Source organism: Nuphar pumila, chromosome 16 (genome assembly GCF_984573655.1).
Source record: "Nuphar pumila chromosome 16, dmNupPumi1.hap1.1, whole genome shotgun sequence".
Lineage (NCBI taxonomy): Eukaryota > Viridiplantae > Streptophyta > Magnoliopsida > Nymphaeales > Nymphaeaceae > Nuphar > Nuphar pumila.
The window spans coordinates 58674591-58694553 of NC_143264.1; the positions used below are offsets into that span (position 1 = coordinate 58674591).

Consider the following 19963-nt stretch of genomic DNA (forward strand, 5'->3'; position numbering starts at 1 on the left):
AAAGCTTTAAAAAATCTCATTTCTGCTTCAAAATGAGATGATTCAAGAGCAGGTTCACCAAGCATGTAGATCACATTCTTACAATTAGATTCAAAAGAAAATAACCAAAAAATTCATGAAAATCACTGTTTACACAATAGTTGTCGTATTCTAGTGACTCGTGTATATATATAAGGCAAAGGGGAGCAGCATCGCAGCTTAACATGAAATACCCAACAACCAAAATGCCTCACGTCCTCCTAGTCTCCTTCCCAGCTCAAGGCCACATAAACCCAACCCTCCAACTCGCCAAGCTGCTAGCTCAGCGCGGTGTTCACGCTACCTTTGTCACTGCTACTCATGCCCACAACAGCATTTCTGCCACCAAAAACAGCAAGGGTGTCTGCTTTGCTCCCATCTCCGACGGATATGACCCTGCAACCGTCGACATCATGGAGCCAAACTACCCTCAGCAACTCCAGCGCCACGGCCCTCTCTCCCTAGCCCATCTTCTCCACTCTCTTGCATCCTCTGGCCAACCAGTCGACTGCATAGTCTACAACTTCCTTCTTCCTTGGGTTGCTGATGTCGCCTCCGAATTCGGTATCCCCGCCGCGCTCCTCTGGATCCAACCAGTCTCCCTCCTCGCCATCTACTACCATTTTTTGCTTCAATCTCCCCATCTCTTCCATGACCTTTCTAAGGAAATCGAAATCCCAGGATTTCCTTTGCCCTTGACTTCTGATTCTCTACCTTCGTTTCTCTTTCCTAATAATGCTTTTGTCCATTCATTGCCAATTTTTAGTCACATGTTTGAAGGGATCAAGGAATCTAAATCTAGGTGGGTTCTTGTCAATTCCTTCACATCTCTCGAGGCTGATATCATATCTTCCATGAAAGACCTTGGCATTAATCCCATCACCATCGGGCCGTTGATTCCATCGGCGTTTGTTAGTAAAAAAGATTTCAATGATTCTAGCTTTGGTGGAGACTTGCTGAACGAACAAAGCAGCTCCATAATCGATTGGTTAGATTCAAAACCAGCTGCTTCTGTGGTGTACTTATCATTTGGTAGCATGGCAACGGTATCACCCACTCAAATTGATGAGATTGCATATGGGTTGATAGAGGCAGGGCACTACTTCATATGGATAGTGCAACCCCCAAAAGATTACCAAGGTCTTCTTAATAGTTTCAAAGATATGCCGATGGCCAATAGAGGGATGGTAATAAAATGGTGCAGTCAGGTGGAAGTCTTGGCGCATCCTTCTGTAGGATGCTTTGTAACCCATTCCGGGTGGAATTCGACACTCGAGGGATTGGTTTGCGGGAAGCCCATGGTTTGCGTGCCTCAATGGAGTGACCAACCGACCAACTCCAAGCTGGTCTCACAAGTATGGCGGACCGGTGTGCATGCAAAAAGGAGTGAAGGTGGAATCATGGGGAGGGAGGAATTGAAGAGGTGTGTGAGCCTGGTAATGGATGGGGAGACTGGGAATGAGATGAGGAAGAATGCAATGGAATGGAGGGACCAAGCTAGGGCTGCTGCAGATGAAGGTGGTTCGTCCGATCGAAACATCCAAGATTTCATCGATGGCCTAGAATTATCCTATAAGGAAGAAGATGCTTTCCAACCTCCTCCAACCCCTGTATCAGAGATCCCAGTGTCAACTTAAAGTTCTGAGCTACATCATGGGATTATCATGATGAATCCACCATTTTATCTTGCTCTTCTACAGATTTATGTCACTCTAAAGGAAAATAATAATTTGCATGTGATTGTTCAAAATATTTTTATATAATATCAGTTCATTGTTGGCAAGCTATGAGGTTTGAACACGTGTTCATAGGGTTCAAGTTGATGCAGTCGTCTTTTCTTTTTTTTTTTTTAAAGGCAAGTTGGGGTTAGGCAGACCCACCGGTTACACCATTAGGTTTTGAACTTGCAACGTCCCAATGGTGACGTGAATTAACAGCTGCTACCAAACAAGCTGAGCCTGCTTTGGTTGATGCAGTCTTTTTTTATACGACGAAGTTCTTCGCCAAAGCAGGTAATCTCCATGTGAGCTAGGTCACCGACACGTATGCAAGCCCTTACGGGGACCCTATCAGTGAAAGGCAGAAGGTGAGAGTTGAACATGGGATGAAAGGGGTTAGCACCTTCTCCCAAGACTTGCTGCCACTCGCCGCTGGAGTAAGTTAATGCACTGCCAAGAGTCAACTCTTACTTATCAGAGTGAGTTCTGGTTTGAATCCCTAATTTTCTTGGATCGCACGTGGGTGTGTCTCTAGCTTTTAGAGGTAGGCCACGTAAGGTAGGGTGGTGCCACCTGGGGATTTCCTTACTTCGGTAAGGGGTCCAGGTCATTAAAAAAAAAAAAAATCTTGGATCTAATTTCAAGTAGAACCCCGTTGCCTCTGTTAAACTTCTGTTTCTAAGCCACATTGAAAATTTCCAGGTCCAGGAGGGGCATTTTTTACTTGCTTGCTTTACCCAACAAATCTCCTTATTGGACCCAGTAGATTATAAATTACTGACCAGGTTACAGGTAGACACGACCTGAGCCTGGGTATGGAGAAGATGCACCGGATTCAGTCAGACCTCCAATGTGGGCCTAACATATTTTTCCTTGACATGAACTTAAAATAAGACCCAGATGTGTAATCGGATCAGATTGCGAGGTTTGTGGTCGTACCTTTTCGATTCAGATTTAGTTCCAGATTAATTAATAACTTGCGTTGAATCTTTATTGATGAAATCAGATCCATTCATATTTTTTTTTCACATAAAATGCTTATTTTCAACTATTTTTGCCATATCCAATAACACAATACAAACTATGGATATCCTGATTCACCTCTACGTCAATATTGGATGGCATTGAGATGTGAATCCGGATTCACTCATTTCTCAAAATTTAGATTGAGTTGGATCAGCATGATCTGGCCCATCTGTTCGCAACCTTATAAATTACAAGTCCCAGTTGGGCCATAAATTGATCTGAATGCTTTTAACTTGAATCTGTGTATACCAAGTATAGATAAATGGATCCAGTAAGGCTCCCACAAGTTCATATTCAGAACCGGAACAATGAATATATACTTTTACATCAGGTTAATATTTAATCCGTTTAATCCACTAGCTAGAGCTTTCATGCTAACTCCAGATTCAACCATGTGGGTCTATTTATTTTGGGCCATAGTCTATTTCGCTTTATCATTTATATCCATTTTTGTTAATATATCTTATTATGGACTAATGGATCTTCGAGGACCTTACCATCCTCATCTTCAGGCTTGTGTGTTATGTGTGTCGCTTTCTGACGCAAAACACTAAGGGGACATGGTCCACCGAGGCATTCCCAAACGCAAAGACAAAGACTTGAAAACTAACAGAAGTGATGCACGATCAGTCATAAGCAATTAATGTTTTAAATTAATACAACATATCCTACGGCAACAAAAATCAACGCAACAAACACGTGTACATTAATAAGACCTAAACTAAAATAAGATTAGGCTGATTTCAGAGAAACGGTTTGGGTATCCAAATGGATCCTAACAACCACCAAATACATGCAATGAAGATACTGAAATTAATCTAAATAAGCTCTAAAAATATCAAATTCAAACAACGCTAGTTGATAGGCATTTTGCAAAACACTTGGTGAGCACCTACTAAATACACAAAAACACTACCTTAATGTGAATGAATCAAAACAAAATTTTTGTGAAACATGAAAACCCCATCTAGCAATACTTTATTATCAAATTAACAACCAGATTCCATACAAGAGATATTCAATCAACTATGAACATGAATGAATTTGAAAATACGTAAAAACAGTCCATTTAGGGGACCGGTCCAACACGAGATTCTTAATAACATAAATCAGATTTTCTAGAAACAACATAAATCAGCAAACCATTTATCAAGCAACTCAAATATATATATATATATATATATATATATATATATATATATATATATATATATATATATATATATATATATATATATATATATATATATATATATATGATTTTAACAAAATAAGGTTTTGACAACCAACCACAAGCTACGGATTAAACAAAAGAAAATTTAGCGCATAGACAAAATAAAAGGGGTCGGCCAAGGTAGAGATGTCCTTAGCTCCAGCAATGGATCTCTGGCCAATAGGCTCATTCTCAACTCCAACAAGAGCTCAACCAGGCCAAGGGTCACGCAGCCAGCCACCTTCTTGAACAGTCGCTCCACACACAGTAGTGCCTACACGAGGTTCACCAATGAAGAGATAGAGAGAGAGGTCTTCTCCTCCAACATCTTCTCATGGAAAAGATTACAAGGGATACAACTTAGCGAATGAGAGAAAACTCCTAAACCCCTCTTCAGAAAGGGGTTTTATCAACAAAGGAGAGAAAAGATGTTGGGGAGGACGAAGAAGTTCCCCCTTAGATTTCATGCGCCACCAAAGAGGTCCCAATGGGGCAGGTCCTTCAGTCCAATAACTAGAAGATCCAAAATGGGTCAAGCTTGGCCTGTATCCGAGCCCATCCAAGGGTGGATCCAATTTTGTCGAAAATAAAAATAAAAATAAAAATATAAAATATAAAAACTATCCAGAATCCCACGTACACTTTCAACTCAGATTGCAGATAGGTCTGCCTGTGAATAATCCAGACTAGTGTCTAAGGTTGTCTTCCTTCTGTGCTATAATCATTTTTCACTTCATTGCCAACCTGTGTGGGTCCTATGCATGTGAGCTGGGCACATGACCTTTGTTATGTAACCCTGTGCCATGTTAAATTTGATGTAAAGAATCCAGGTTATTTGTTTAGTGATCCTAAAGAAAGGCTCAACTTATAATTGTCATTTGAATATATCATGATTTTTCTCATGAATGCCTTTCAAGTTGTTCTAGTTTCTTTCTGCTTTTAATATTAATTATTTTAATTATCACAGAGAATTTCCCTAACCACAATTTCTTTTACTATTCAGAGAATTTTCTTATTTATAGCATTTAGAAAATGATATTTGTGACACTGGACCGGATCTATTTACCTCACTTTTTAAGTGCAATAAATGATATAAACATTGAGTTCAGATGATAGTAGTTATTGGTTCCGACCAAATTGAATTATCTTAATGGATTTCAGTTGAATTTGGATTTTATTCTTTTTTTTAGAGGAATTTGGATTTTATTCTAATAATCAGATTTGAGATCAGTTGAAGTAATTTTACATTTGACTCCAATACAGATACCTAATCCAAGTGAAGAAAATATGATTTTTTTTTGTTTTTTTGGGGTGGGGGGATAATTAGTCTAACTTTTTTTTTGGATTTATAACCCAAAGAAACCACACCCGGCACAAAGACCTGGTCGCACTTGCTTAGCTTGCCATACCTATGGTCGACGTTTCAGCAGCGTAAAACTCCGAGGCTAGGACCCCTGCCCTCAGGGCCTATGCTACACGTTGGCTTGCGCAGAGGGGCGGCACCCATGAGAATCGAACATTGACTACCGGTCTAGCAGCCAAGGCACCACCCCACTACGACAACCCCCCTTGGGGCTTAGTCTGACTTGATATGACCTACATCGAATTGAATCCGACCCATTTGTATCCCTTTCAACAAATGTAGAGCTATAATTATTGACATAGTTTTAATGTTAATGAGCCGAAGTACAGAAGAAATGATGGCCATCACAATCCAGAACCGATAGTCCCATCACAATCCCAATCTTGTTTGTAGCATTTTACTGCAATTAGGGTTGTCAACGGGTCAGGTTTGGTTCAAACCCATGTAGAACCAGACCCAGACCTGATTTGAGATGCTGGTACCGGGTTTGAACCCGGGTCCAATCGGATCCATCAAAAGAGAAACCATACCCGGATCCTATAAGGATTACATGAACCAAACCCGAACCATATACACAGTAAAATAATTTTTGTTAGTCTTTTTACAATGAAAAATAGCGGATCTTTGTTGGAACTCGGGTCAGTTCAGGGTCTGGTATAAAATTTCACAAACCATACCCGGCTCCATATATTAATTGGATCCTTTGGGTCTGACCCCAATTCTAATCCGACCTTTTTATTTATCACCAAACCCTGGCCCTATAGGGTTTGGTACAGGTCGGATCTGGGTCAAACCATACCCATTGACACCCCTAACTGCAATATATGTTCTGCGATCTTTTTGGTTCATTTTCATGCTTTCTTGACTATTTGGTAAATGTTCGTTGAGCTGTTGCTACATTAGGGCTATCGTGATCAGCTTTTATTCCATGATAGATTGAGTAGGTTGGATTACCACATCACAAGTAGGTGATATATGTTTTCCAAAGATCCAGGTCCATGTTTTCAGGACATCAAATCCTTTTGGAACATGATTGTGAGATGGCTGATGCAGAAAGAAAGTGTTAAGGAGGAAGGCGACCATGGGGATTATTGCAAATGTAAGAACTTCAAAGCATAGAGCAGCTACTTTTGTTAAAAGTAATTAAGACAATATGAGATCCCTATAGCAAACTAATTATGATGTTAATATCTATGTTGTATATATGGTTAATGGGACTTTCAATGATGTTCAAGAGATGATGATCATCCTTGAAGCCTGCTCCTTGTTAGTTGAGTTGCCATAATACCTGTAGACTTTTCAAAAATACTTAAAATAGATAAAATGGGTGTTGTTCATGCTGACATTATCTTTACTTTTTACTTCTACAAAAATACTAAAATGCAAAGAATAATCTAAAATATGCAGGAGTTTTTCTATACACAAAATTTCATCAATAAGAGAGTATTTAACAATTTGACCTCAAGATGATGCTAACAAAATTCTAGAAAAATCTAGATCATCTACAAGTAATGAAAATAGTTTATCAACTAACTTATCAAATAAAAAAATGATTTTCTACTAAAAATATCGAATAATAATTCAAACACATAATCAAAACTAAGAAGTGCTAAAACAAAAGTTGAACACAATTTAAATTTCAACATCTCAAATGATTTATTTGCCTCTGTTGCCCACCGAAAAGATTTGCCTTTGAACCAATATTCATCAGCAAGAAAATATTCATTATGCTTTCCATGCGACAATTCAAATATAGTTTCAGAAAAATAAGTCACTAGCATTAAAAGAAAAAAATTCATCTATCTCAGCATTCTCATTCTTGAGAAATGTCACATGACCACACTTCATAGTCTCACTGCAAGCAAAAGTGTGGATGCCATAATACACCAGATATTTACTAGATGTCCTATCTATCTTTAGAGGAGAGACAAGATAATGGTTTGAAAGTTTCAACTCCTTGTCACATGGAAGCATTCCAGCATAACGGACTTTAGAAAACCAAATACAACCAAATTTATCGAGCAAACTAGAAAAATGCAAGAAATACAACTATCACTAACTCACTTTCGTAGGAATCACGGTTGCATTTAGCTTATGCAACTAGCCCTTTCAACCCCTGGGTTACTTCAGTGGACGAGTAAGGTCTCATGAGGGTTTGCAGCGATGCTACCCACAAACATCTCTATCATGTATGCATAATATTACATATTTTCACTAGTAGGTAATTAAAGATTTTGTTTTTACAAATATTTCATGTTATTACATAATCAAAACATAATTAGAGTCTTATATACCCATCTTGCTTGCTAAAAGCAATCAATGATCCTAATGCCTGGGAGACTGGGGCTCGATGAATATATGATGATAATGCACACTACAGGCCTTGCCCTTTCTCCTGAGGCCTAATGGAAGAGATCAACTCGTCAGTGGGTATGACATTGGGCTCATGAGTTGATTCCTGAATAGGGTGACACGCCTTCCCGCTTTGAAGGGATGTAACAGATTTGACCTGCGCAAGGTGTGAATCTATGGAGTGCATGTCAAATGACATGGAATCCTCTCTCTTTGGGATGACAATAGGCTGATCCTCAACCATGATTGCAGATCTCAGCCAACTGTCCCATTTGATAGATTTTTCTTGCTTTGCCTGCTGAAGGTCTCAGCCAACTGTCCCATTTGAGTCTCTAGCTTGGCTATTAACTGCGTGTGGGAACAAAGAGTGACCTTAATGTCAGAAAAAGCTGCTAACATCTTCTCCTGAAACGATGTGCTCGATATGGGCTCTTGAGGAGAAGGCAGACTATACTGGGGGTGGACCTGTGAAACTTGTTGAGAAACTCGGTTTTGATGTCACATAATATGATACACTGTCTTATTTGATTTTGTATGATATGATAATATGTTCTCTTGAAATAATGTTATATTATGACTGAATATGTTTTGCCTTAAATCTAACGAGTATTTGATGCAAGGATATCTCACCCAATAAGGATGGAGACTTCCTGTTCAAGTACAACTATGGTGCAATCATACTCCTTGAAGAAAAAGCTTGATGAGCCATGCTTTCCTAAAGTTCAAATGAAGATATCGGCTACCTCAAGATGAAGATTTTTTCTTCTTTAGAGTCATATGTAACAGAACCTTCAGGATCTTGCATTTTGCATATTACATACTCATTCATACATTCTATATCATAAAAGTATACGATAGTTTCAAAAAGCTTCCTTTTTTGAAAACCAATAAGTGTACCTTCTTACAACTTTTTATGAAAAAGACTTTTTGTCATATAATAAGTGTACCTTCTTACAACCTTTTATGAAAAAGACTTTTTGTCATATAATCATTGTACCTTACACTATATACAAGACAACATGAAAAAAGGAATGTAGGAAAAAGACAAAAACATAACATCGACTACATGGAGAAAACAAATAAAATATGTTTTTTAAAAGACCTTAGTTATCTTCTCTAATGAAATGTTTTCTTAATACAAGAAAAAGACAAAAACATAAATCGGCTACACATAAGAAAAACAAATAAAATATGGTTTTAAAAGGACTCTAGTTACCTTTTTTTCATAACCATAGAATGTCGACTTACTTGAAGTCATCATTCTCTCTAGTTACCTTTTTTCATAACCATAGAATGTCTACTTACTTGAAGTCATCATTCTCTCTAGTTACCTTTTTTCATAACCATAGAATGTCGACTTACTTGAAGTCATCATTCTCTCTACAAAGCATTAAATGCCTTCTGTAACAAATCCTTGTTAAATATCCTTCTCAAAGAATGTCGACCTTCCTTTTGGTCCTCATTCTCTCTGGAGACTTTGAAATACACAACATAAAGAAAACACTTGACATGACTATGTACAAATAAATATCTCAAAACACTCATAGTACTTACACTCATTTAAAGCAAAGAAGTACTAATGTACCTCAAATCATTAATTAGAATAAAGACAAAACTACAACCCAACGTTCAATGTACTATTGTAAGAAATAGACTTTTTACATAAAAATATGTATTACTTAAAAACAATACAACGACTAGTGTACCCTCTATTTTACTCTTCTGGAAAAAGGCATTCTCGATCTTCTCTAAAAGATATTTTTGAAATGACATAACATTTCACATTTCAAAAAGTTACAATTCCAAAATGTAACGACTACTTTTTATAAGCTATATAAACACACACACATAAACTATTCAAACAAGAGGAATGGAATAGACGTGTGAGCTTACAAAGAGAAAAAGTTCTATTCGTGATTTGAAAAGAGAGCCTTGAAAAAGAAAGAGAAAAAGAAAAAGGAAGAAAAGAGAAAAAGTCAAGTCCAGCTCTTTGACAAAGAGTATCCTCTGAGTGACAAACAGAACATTCTTAGAATCCTTCATTCGTGCATTCATATCATTCTGAAGGTTCTATAGGAAGTATTGTAACTCTGTTATTCACTGTATTCCTTCTTTGTTTAAAGAAGTAGACCTCTGTGAAAGAGGGTGTTGCCCTTCTCTGTTGAAAGAAGAAGACCTCTTGGGAAGAGGGTGTTGCCCTTCTCTGTTGAGAGAAGAAGACCTCTTGGGAAGAGGGTGTGCCCCTTCTCTGTTGAGAGAAGAAGACCTCTTGGGAAGAGGGTGTTGTACTATTTATCCGGTAACTCGGATGTTATAGTGGAATCTCAAGTGGTTTGCTTGGGGACTGTTTGTAGGTCTGGATATTGACCGAACCAGTATAACTTCTGTGTTTTATGTGTTGTGCCTTATTGCTTAATTATTTTATTTTATCGATCATTATCAAATTTTACTATTCACCCCCCTCTAGTGGAATTTCATTTGGTATCAGAGCAGGTTTGCTGGTTTCGACGTAACAAGTCTTCCAGCACAAATGACATCTACCTCTTATGCTCGTGATATTGAAGGTCAACACGCATCTCGTCCTCCCTTCTTCAATGGCTCCAACTATGGATATTGGAAGTGCAGAATGGCTATCTTTCTCAAATCCATAGACTTTGCTGTATGGAAAATTGTTGAGCATCCATACACATCTCCATCCGCAGACTATAACTTATGGTCTGATGAAGAAAAGAAAATGGCAAACCTAAATGCAAAGGCTATGAATGCCTTATATTGTGCCATTGATCAGAATGAATTCAACAAAATATCTATATGTGAATCTGCATATGACATTTGGCATTCTTTGGAGGTTATTCATGAAGGAACCAACAAAGTAAAAGAAGCCAAAATATCATCTCTTGTTAGAAAATATGAGTTGTTCAAAATGAACAAAGATGAACCCATCACAGAGATGTTTACCAGATTCACCAACATCACCAATGATCTGAAATCTCTGGGTGTAACATACTCCCAGACTGAAAAGGTGAAGAAAATCTTGAGATCTCTCACAACTGATTGGGAGAAAAAGACTACTGCTATTGAAGAAGCTCAAGATTTATCTAAACTTACATTGGACGACTTAATAGGCAATCTTATGGCCTATGAAGTCCACATGAAAGAAAGAAGGGAAGAAGAGCAACCAGTAAAGAAAACTCTAGCTTTCCCAGCTCTATCTGAGAATAAAGACTCAGATAAAGAATCAGAAATTGCGCTACTTACCAGAAAATTCCAGTGCTTCATGAGAAGGAACCGGCTTCCAAACAGGCACAAGGAAAGAAAAGATCTTAAAGAAGATCCCATGTGCTTTCAGTGTAATAAGCCAGGCCACTTAAAATGTGACTGTCCACTTCTCAAAAGAAAGTCCAAGACTGAGGAACCAAAGAAGAGGTTCTTCAAGAAAAAGGCTCTGCATGCTCAATGGGATGATTCAGAACCATCCACTAGTGAAGAGTCAAGTGATGATGAAGCCGAAACTGCAAATATGTGCTTCATGGCAAACGAAAGTTCGGTAAGTGAAATCTCTGATTTTTCCTTTGAAGAACTTCTAGATGCTTTTCAAGATCTATTTGAAGAATCTAGAAAATTGAGTTTCAAAAATAAAGTTTTAAAATCTGAAAATTTAAAGCTTTCTCAAGAGAATGAAAAACTCAGCAGTGAAAATTCTGAGTTAAAAAAGAAAAATCTTTTACTTATATCTGAAATTTCTTCTACTAGCTCCAAAACTAAAAATATGCAAGTAGAAATTTCAGAGCTAAAAAGTAAAACTGAGAACCTCATGAAAACGGTTTTCAAGTTTACTGAAGGTAAAGAGAACTTGGATAAACTCTTATCCTCTCAGAAGGTCTCCTTTTACAAGAATGGGATTGGCTATTCTCATTTCAAAAAACCTTCTTGTATAAATCAAAAGACCACGTTTGTGAAAAGTTCATCTGAACCAAATAAGGAGTATTATATTGATAATCTTTTTAACTCCTCTAAAGAGATAGACAAACCCAAATCCAAATGGATATGGGTTCCAAAGTCTAACAAAAAAGGACCCGATTGGGTACCAAAAAGAAGATTTACTTAATGTTTTGCAGGCTCCAAAGAAGAAGAACAGATGGATACTAGATAGTGGATGTTCAAAGCACATGACAGGACATCCAGACCTTTTTGCTGTTCTTCACCATAAAGAAGGAGGAACCGTCACCTTTGGAGATAACAACAAAGGTTTGATAATTGGTATTGGAAATATTGGTAACATAGACAAACCTCTTATCAAAGACGTTCTCCTTGTTAAAGGCTTAAAACATAACCTACTAAGTATCAGTCAAATGTGTGACACAGGTTATAATGTTAGCTTTAATCATGATGCATGCCTCATAGCTGACACAAATGAAAACATCATCCTAAAAGGTATAAGAAAGAATAATATATATGAACTATACCTAGAAAACATCACAGAACATTGCCTCATAGCTAATAATGACACTCAACATCTATGGCACATGAGAATGGGCCATGTCAACTCTAAATACATGTCTAAACTAGCTAAAGATAAGTTAGTACGTGGGTTACCCAACATATCTTTTAAAAAGGATTATTTTTGTGATGCATGTCAATTAGGAAAATTGTCAAAATCTTCTTTCAAATCAAAAAATGTCATTTCAAGTAAAAGACCTTTAGAGCTTCTCCACCTGGACCTCTTTGGTCCTTCTAGGGTAGCTAGCCTTAATCAAAATAGATATGCTTTTGTCATTGTAGATGATTACTCAAGATTTACTTGGGTAATATTTTTGAAAAACAAAAGTGACACGTTTTGTCAGTTTGAAATCTTATGTAAAAAATTACAAAACGAAAAATCATGTTCTATTGTTAAAATCCGTAGTGACCATGGAGGAGAATTTGAAAATGAACTCTTTGAAAATTTTTGTAACTTGCATGGTATTTCTCATAACTTTGCCTTTCCTAGAGCTGCACCTCAAAATGGTGTAGTAGAAAGAAAGAATAGAACCCTTCAGGAATCTGCCAGGACTATGCTCCAACACAATAATCTTGCAAAATCTTTTTGGGCAGAAGCTGTTAATACTGCATGCTACATAACAAATAGAGTTCTCATTAGACCCTTATTAAATAAAACTCCCTATGAACTATTCTATGACAGAACTCCAAGAATAGACTACTTCAAAGTCTTTGGATGTAAATGCTTTATCCTAAACACAAAAGATAGCCTGGATAAGTTTGATGCTAAATCTGTTGAAGGCATATTCTTAGGATATTCAAGTCATAGTAAAGCATACAGAGTTTTCAATAAGTGTCATAATACTATTGAAGAATCTATGCATGTTAGTTTTTGTGAATCTATTGATCAATCTGTTCATATACAAACTAATGATGATGATGTTGAAAGTACAGATTTATTTTTAGATAACACAGCTAAGTCTAATGAAGATGATCACCAAAGAACCTTTGTCGATATCAAAGATCATCCTCAAAAGCAGATTTTGGGAGAACTAACAAAGGGGGTTCAAACTAGAGCTCAGCTAGAACGGATTGCAAACATGGCATTCATTTCTCAACTTGAACCAAAGAAGATTGATGAAGCCATCATTGATGAGTTCTGGATGCTAGCCATGACTGAAGAACTGAATCAATTCCAAAGAAATGACGTTTGGGATCTTGTGCCGAGACCAAAGGATCATCCAATCATTGGGACAAGATGGATCTTCAGAAACAAGCTAGACGAAACAGGTAATGTTATAAGAAACAAGGCCAGACTAGTAGCTCAAGGATACAACCAGGAGGAAGGTATTGACTTTGATGAAACATTTGCTCCTGTTGCTAGACTTGAATCTATTAGAATGCTCTTAGCATATGCAAGCTATATGGATTTCAAATTATTTCAAATGGATATTAAAAGTGCTTTCTTAAATGGTTTTATAAATGAAGAAGTCTATGTAAAACAACCTCCAGGATTTGAAAATGAACAATACCCAGATCATGCTTTTAAACTCAAACGTGCTTTGTATGGTTTAAAACAAGCACCTCGTGCTTGGTACGAAAGACTTAAAACCTTTTTATTAAAAACTGGTTTTTCTGTTGGCAAAACAGATTCTACACTATTTGTCAAAGTAGTGAATAATCATACCCTAATTGTTCAAATCTATGTCGACGACATCATCTTTGGATCTTCTAACAGCACTCTCTGTGAAGATTTTTCTAAGTCCATGCAGAAGGAATTCGAAATGAGTATGATGGGAGAACTCACCTACTTTCTTGGACTGCATATTAAGCAAACCAAGGATGGAGTTTTCATCAATCAATCTAAGTATGCTCATGAACTTCTGAAGAGGTTCAACATGAACTCAACTGCTTCAAAATCCACTCCTATGAGCACTACTACTGTGTTGGACAAAGATGAAGATGGTCAGACTGTTGATACAAAGGTATACCGAGGTATGATAGGATCACTTCTTTATTTAACTGCTAGCCGTCCAGATATAATGTTTAGTGTTTGCTTGTGTGCTAGATTCCAGTCAAATCCAAAAGAATCACATCTTAAAGCTGTAAAAAGAATAATGAGATATTTAAAAGACACAGTTGATTTTGGATTATTCTATTCAAAATCCTCTACATTTGATGTAATCTCATACAGTGATGCTGACTTTGCTGGAAGTAAATCTGACAGAAAAAGCACAAGTGGAACATGTCACATGCTAGGGCACTCACTGATATCATGGTTCAGTAAGAAACAGAATTGTGTATCATTATCAACTACTGAAGCCGAATACATTGCTGCTAGCCTAGCTTGTACTCAAGTTATCTGGATGAAACAAACATTAAAAGATTTTGGTTTAAATGTTGAAAATACAACTATTTTTTGTGATAATACAAGTGCTATAAACCTATCTAAGAATCCTATTTTACACTCACGAACTAAGCACATTCAAATAAGACACCACTTCTTAAGAGAACAAGTCTTAAACAACATAATTAAACTAGAATTCATACCCACTAATCTACAGTTAGCAGACATATTCACTAAACCATTAAAACATGAAGACTTCACACGAATTAGAAGGGAACTAGGAATATGCAAACTAAGTGACTTATAAATTAATTACACTTAATATAATACTTCTTATAAGTCTTGTTTAAATCGTATTTTAAATTGCTTTCCTTATTATCGTTTTTAGTTAGTCAAACTCAGTTTCCATATTCACGTATTCTTATAAGACACATTCTTTATGTCATTCAAACTTGTCATCTTTCAAGTACACATCCATTATAACTCCTTGTCCTATCTCCTTTCTCTCATATCCATAAGAACTAATTATATTAAAAGCCATCATAACAATGTTCACATCACTCTACTCCTTTATTATTTTTGTCCTTTTATAAAAACTTTCCTTACGATAAATGGTCCTACTTAGTTTATGAGAACTTATTACTCTTCATTAGTTAAAATCGAATGACTATTTAGTTCTTTTAAAAGATCTAGTTGCTATATTCTCACGTAAATTATTTTTTACTATATCATATGTTATATCATAGCCCTAGAAACTATCTATTATCATCTCTTTCATATACATATTAAGCCTCCATTCTTGTCAACTCTTGTTTTAACCTAACCTTGTCGAGTTTCTTTAAGAATATAAATAATAATTCATATCAATCATAACCTCATGTCTTTCATCAACCTTTTTTTATTACTTCTTTATCCTTCACAAAAATCCATATATGTCATCTCACCTCTCTCTATGACAACTCACATTTATTACTCTTCATTCATAAATATTTCTTTGTCTCCTCATTTCTTATCTCGAATACGTTTTTTTATTATACATTTTTGAATCCGACTCCTACATGTCTATTCTTATTTCAATTCTTATATATTTTTTAAATCTTTCTCCTTTTTGTCTCATCATCTCTCTCACCACTAGTCTAAGTCCAAATATGTCCTTCTCATATCCACGTATACTCTTAAAAAATTATAAATATTAATCATAAAACATTTTTTTAAAATGTCATATCTTTCAAAGTACAACATCACATGATCACCCTATGACCTTTCTTTCCATCCGTGACCTTGTCTCTCTCTTATTGTATATCTCTCTAAAATCGAGAACCTTTATTTATTCTATCTTTACTTTATGTCATATCTAAATCAAGTAAATGTTGTCCTTTATTTTCTTTCTTTCCTCTCTAGATATCCACATCATCTTTTTTATGTCTTTAACTCTCCATTCACGAATTTAGAATCCTTTCACATAGAATAACAAGTTGTTTGTCTTGTTAGGCCATTATTCTCAAAGATCAATCATTTTGTTATTCAACATGACACCCCATACTCTATTAATGGGTTCTCTCACTAGTCGATAAACTCACCCATAGTAAAATCTATATATTTCAATAACTATGTCCTCCTCAATCTAATATAATACACTATCCTCCATCATTGATTTGATTTGTCATTCACAAGTCTATTAACTTACTCCTCACGGATTTCCTTATTTGACTAAAATCTAAAAATTACTCACTTCCAATGTCATTCATTTCATATCAACAATTATTTTCTTCCTTCTATTTAATCAATTGGTTCATCTCTTACCATTCCATTCAAACTTTTCTATCCTTATACAAACTTTCTCTCGGTTCTAGCTCCTTTCTCTCCTAGTGCTTCATTTTCAAGACACTCGAAAATGGCTTCCTCCTCTACCAATGTGATCACCTCCGCAGATCTAAGATACCCCGACCTTATTCACCACTTTCAGTACATTAGCACCTTGCCAATTCAAACTGGCAAACTAGTCAACTTCGACGCCTTCACATCCTTTGATCTCCATACCTCTCTTCAAGATTTTGTTCCCATCTTAGGAACGACTAACTCCATGACCTACTATCCTCATCTCATCAAAATTTTCTATACCAACCTCTCTGTAGACCGTGACCACACCACCATTACATCCATGGTACATGGAAAACTCATCTCCTTCAATATCTCTCAACTAGGCTGCATTCTAAACCTTTCCTCCTATGGCATTGAGCTTCCTAACATAGTTCCGATAGATCGAACTGTGTTTAAGAAAGTCCTTCTCTCCACTCGCTGCACCCATTTCCCATGGCATACGAGCAATCTCAAACCTCATGCTCTAATCCTCTCACACATCCTCTCATCCAATGTCTTTCCAAAGCTTCCTTCCAAGGGTTTAGTGGCAAACGAAATCTCCCTTCTCCTATATGCAATCTTCTGCAACTTTCCCATCAACTGGTCTAGTATCATTTTCAATAACATGATCAATTTTCGAGCCTTCCACTCTCTTCCTTTCGGGTACTTCATCACCCATATCCTTCAGCACTTCCAGGTGCCTCTCCACCAAGACATCATTCACCGGTCTGATCATGCTTTCGATGACTCATACCTCCCAGAGGAAGGGTCCCCTCGAGATCACTCTGATGATGAAAGCACCAGTGAAGCTGATCCCCCCGCAAGCTCTGACCCCGACATCTTCTCTACCCTCGTCGACATCCAAAATACCCAGGCTCTACTTCTCAGGAATCAAGCCTCTCTGCAACAAGCCTTTGACTCCTTGACAATGGGCCAAGATTCACGTCGCCGTCGCCGCAAGCTCAATACCACTGACTCTGACTAAGATTCATTTTTTTATTATATTTGGTCTGTAATAACTTTTAAATACTTTCGGTCAGTAATAATTTTTTCTTACTCTGATCCCTCCTTTTTGTCCATGACAAAGGGGGAGAAAACCTGTCTCCATTATTGGAGAAATATTCTCTCTTCAAACATTATTTCACTTTTTTATCATATTATTATTTCTATGCATAATGTCTTTTTGACAGGGGGAGCATATTTTGTCATCATCAAAAAGGGGGAGAATGTTGAGAAACTCGGTTTTGATGTCACATAATATGATACACTGTCTTATTTGATTTTGTATGATATGATAATATGTTCTCTTGAAATAATGTTATATTATGACTGAATATGTTTTGCCTTAAATCTAACGAGTATTTGATGCAAAGATATCTCACCCAATAAGGATGGAGACTTCCTGTTCAAGTACAACTATGGTGCAATCATACTCCTTGAAGAAAAAGCTTGATGAGCCATGCTTTCCTAAAGTTCAAATGAAGATATCGGCTACCTCAAGATGAAGATTTTTTCTTCTTTAGAGTCATATGTAACAGAACCTTCAGGATCTTGCATTTTGCATATTACATACTCATTCATACATTCTATATCATAAAAGTATACGATAGTTTCAAAAAGCTTCTTTTTTGAAAACCAATAAGTGTACCTTCTTACAACTTTTTATGAAAAAGACTTTTTGTCATATAATAAGTGTACCTTCTTACAACCTTTTATGAAAAAAACTTTTTGTCATATAATCATTGTACCTTACACTATATACAAGACAACATGAAAAAAGGAATGTAGGAAAAAGACAAAAACATAACATCGACTACATGGAGAAAACAAATAAAATATGTTTTTTAAAAGACCTTAGTTATCTTCTCTAATGAAATGTTTTCTTAATACAAGAAAAAGACAAAAACATAAATCGGCTACACATAAGAAAAACAAATAAAATATGGTTTTAAAAGGACTCTAGTTACCTTTTTTTCATAACCATAGAATGTCGACTTACTTGAAGTCATCATTCTCTCTAGTTACCTTTTTTCATAACCATAGAATGTCGACTTACTTGAAGTCATCATTCTCTCTAGTTACCTTTTTTCATAACCATAGAATGTCGACTTACTTGAAGTCATCATTCTCTCTACAGAGCATTAAATGCCTTCTGTAACAAATCCTTGTTAAATATCCTTCTCAAAGAATGTCGACCTTCCTTTTGGTCCTCATTCTCTCTGGAGACTTTGAAATACACAACATAAAGAAAACACTTGACATGACTATGTACAAATAAATATCTCAAAACACTCATAGTACTTACACTCATTTAAAGCAAAGAAGTACTAATGTACCTCAAATCATTAATTAGAATAAAGACAAAACTACAACCCAACGTTCAATGTACTATTGTAAGAAATAGACTTTTTACATAAAATATGTATTACTTAAAAACAATACAACGACTAGTGTGACCTCTATTTTACTCTTCTGGAAAAAGGCATTCTCGATCTTCTCTAAAAGATATTTTTGAAATGACATAACATTTCACATTTCAAAAAGTTACAATTCCAAAATGTAACGACTACTTTTTATAAGCTATATAAACACACACACATAAACTATTCAAACAAGAGGAATGGAATAGACGTGTGAGCTTACAAAGAGAAAAAGTTCTATTCGTGATTTGAAAAGAGAGCCTTGAAAAAGAAAGAGAAAAAGAAAAAGGAAGAAAAGAGAAAAAGTCAAGTCCAGCTCTTTGACAAAGAGTATCCTCTGAGTGACAAACAGAACATTCTTAGAATCCTTCATTCGTGCATTCATATCATTCTGAAGGTTCTATAGGAAGTATTGTAACTCTGTTATTCACTGTATTCCTTCTTTGTTTAAAGAAGTAGACCTCTGTGAAAGAGGGTGTTGCCCTTCTCTGTTGAAAGAAGAAGACCTCTTGGGAAGAGGGTGTTGCCCTTCTCTGTTGAGAGAAGAAGACCTCTTGGGAAGAGGGTGTGCCCCTTCTCTGTTGAGAGAAGAAGACCTCTTGGGAAGAGGGTGTTGTACTATTTATCCGGTAACTCAGATGTTATAGTGGAATCTCAAGTGGTTTGCTTGGGGACTGGATGTAGGTCTGGATATTGACCGAACCAGTATAACTTCTGTGTTTTATGTGTTGTGCCTTATTGCTTAATTATTTTATTTTATCGATCATTATCAAATTTCACTATTCACCGCCCCTCTAGTGGAATTTCAAAACTATGGGACACGAGTAACATTGTGAAAAGTTACTCTGTGTATGCTGTGTCTAGGAGGGCTGATGGATTAGTTTTGCCATTCCGGGTTATATGTGGGTGCCCAATGATCATGCATGGGTTTAGCAAAACCTTGGGCAACATTCACCTGCTCCTGAACGAATTCAGGATAAAGCGGTGCTGCCGGACACTCTGAAATATAGTGTGCAGGGCTAGCACATAGCTCGCACACTCTTCCTACTAGACTTTGTGAAGAATTTACTAGGAATTGATCTAATTTCCTAGTCAACTGTTCAACTTTGGTATGCAAATCTAACTCAGATCCTACTTCGGAAATTCCTATTTTCTTAGGACCACTAG

At 36.4% G+C, this 19963-nt stretch overlaps 1 pseudogene across 1 annotated transcript; it reads left to right on the forward strand.

The window, feature by feature from the left end:
• Nucleotides 1-200: 200 nt before the first annotated feature.
• LOC149813280 (UDP-glycosyltransferase 75C1 pseudogene) lies at nt 201-1803 on the forward strand (annotated as a pseudogene). Its single transcript, XR_016428206.1, has one exon. The product of XR_016428206.1 is annotated as a UDP-glycosyltransferase 75C1 pseudogene (transcript).
• Nucleotides 1804-19963: the final 18160 nt, after the last annotated feature.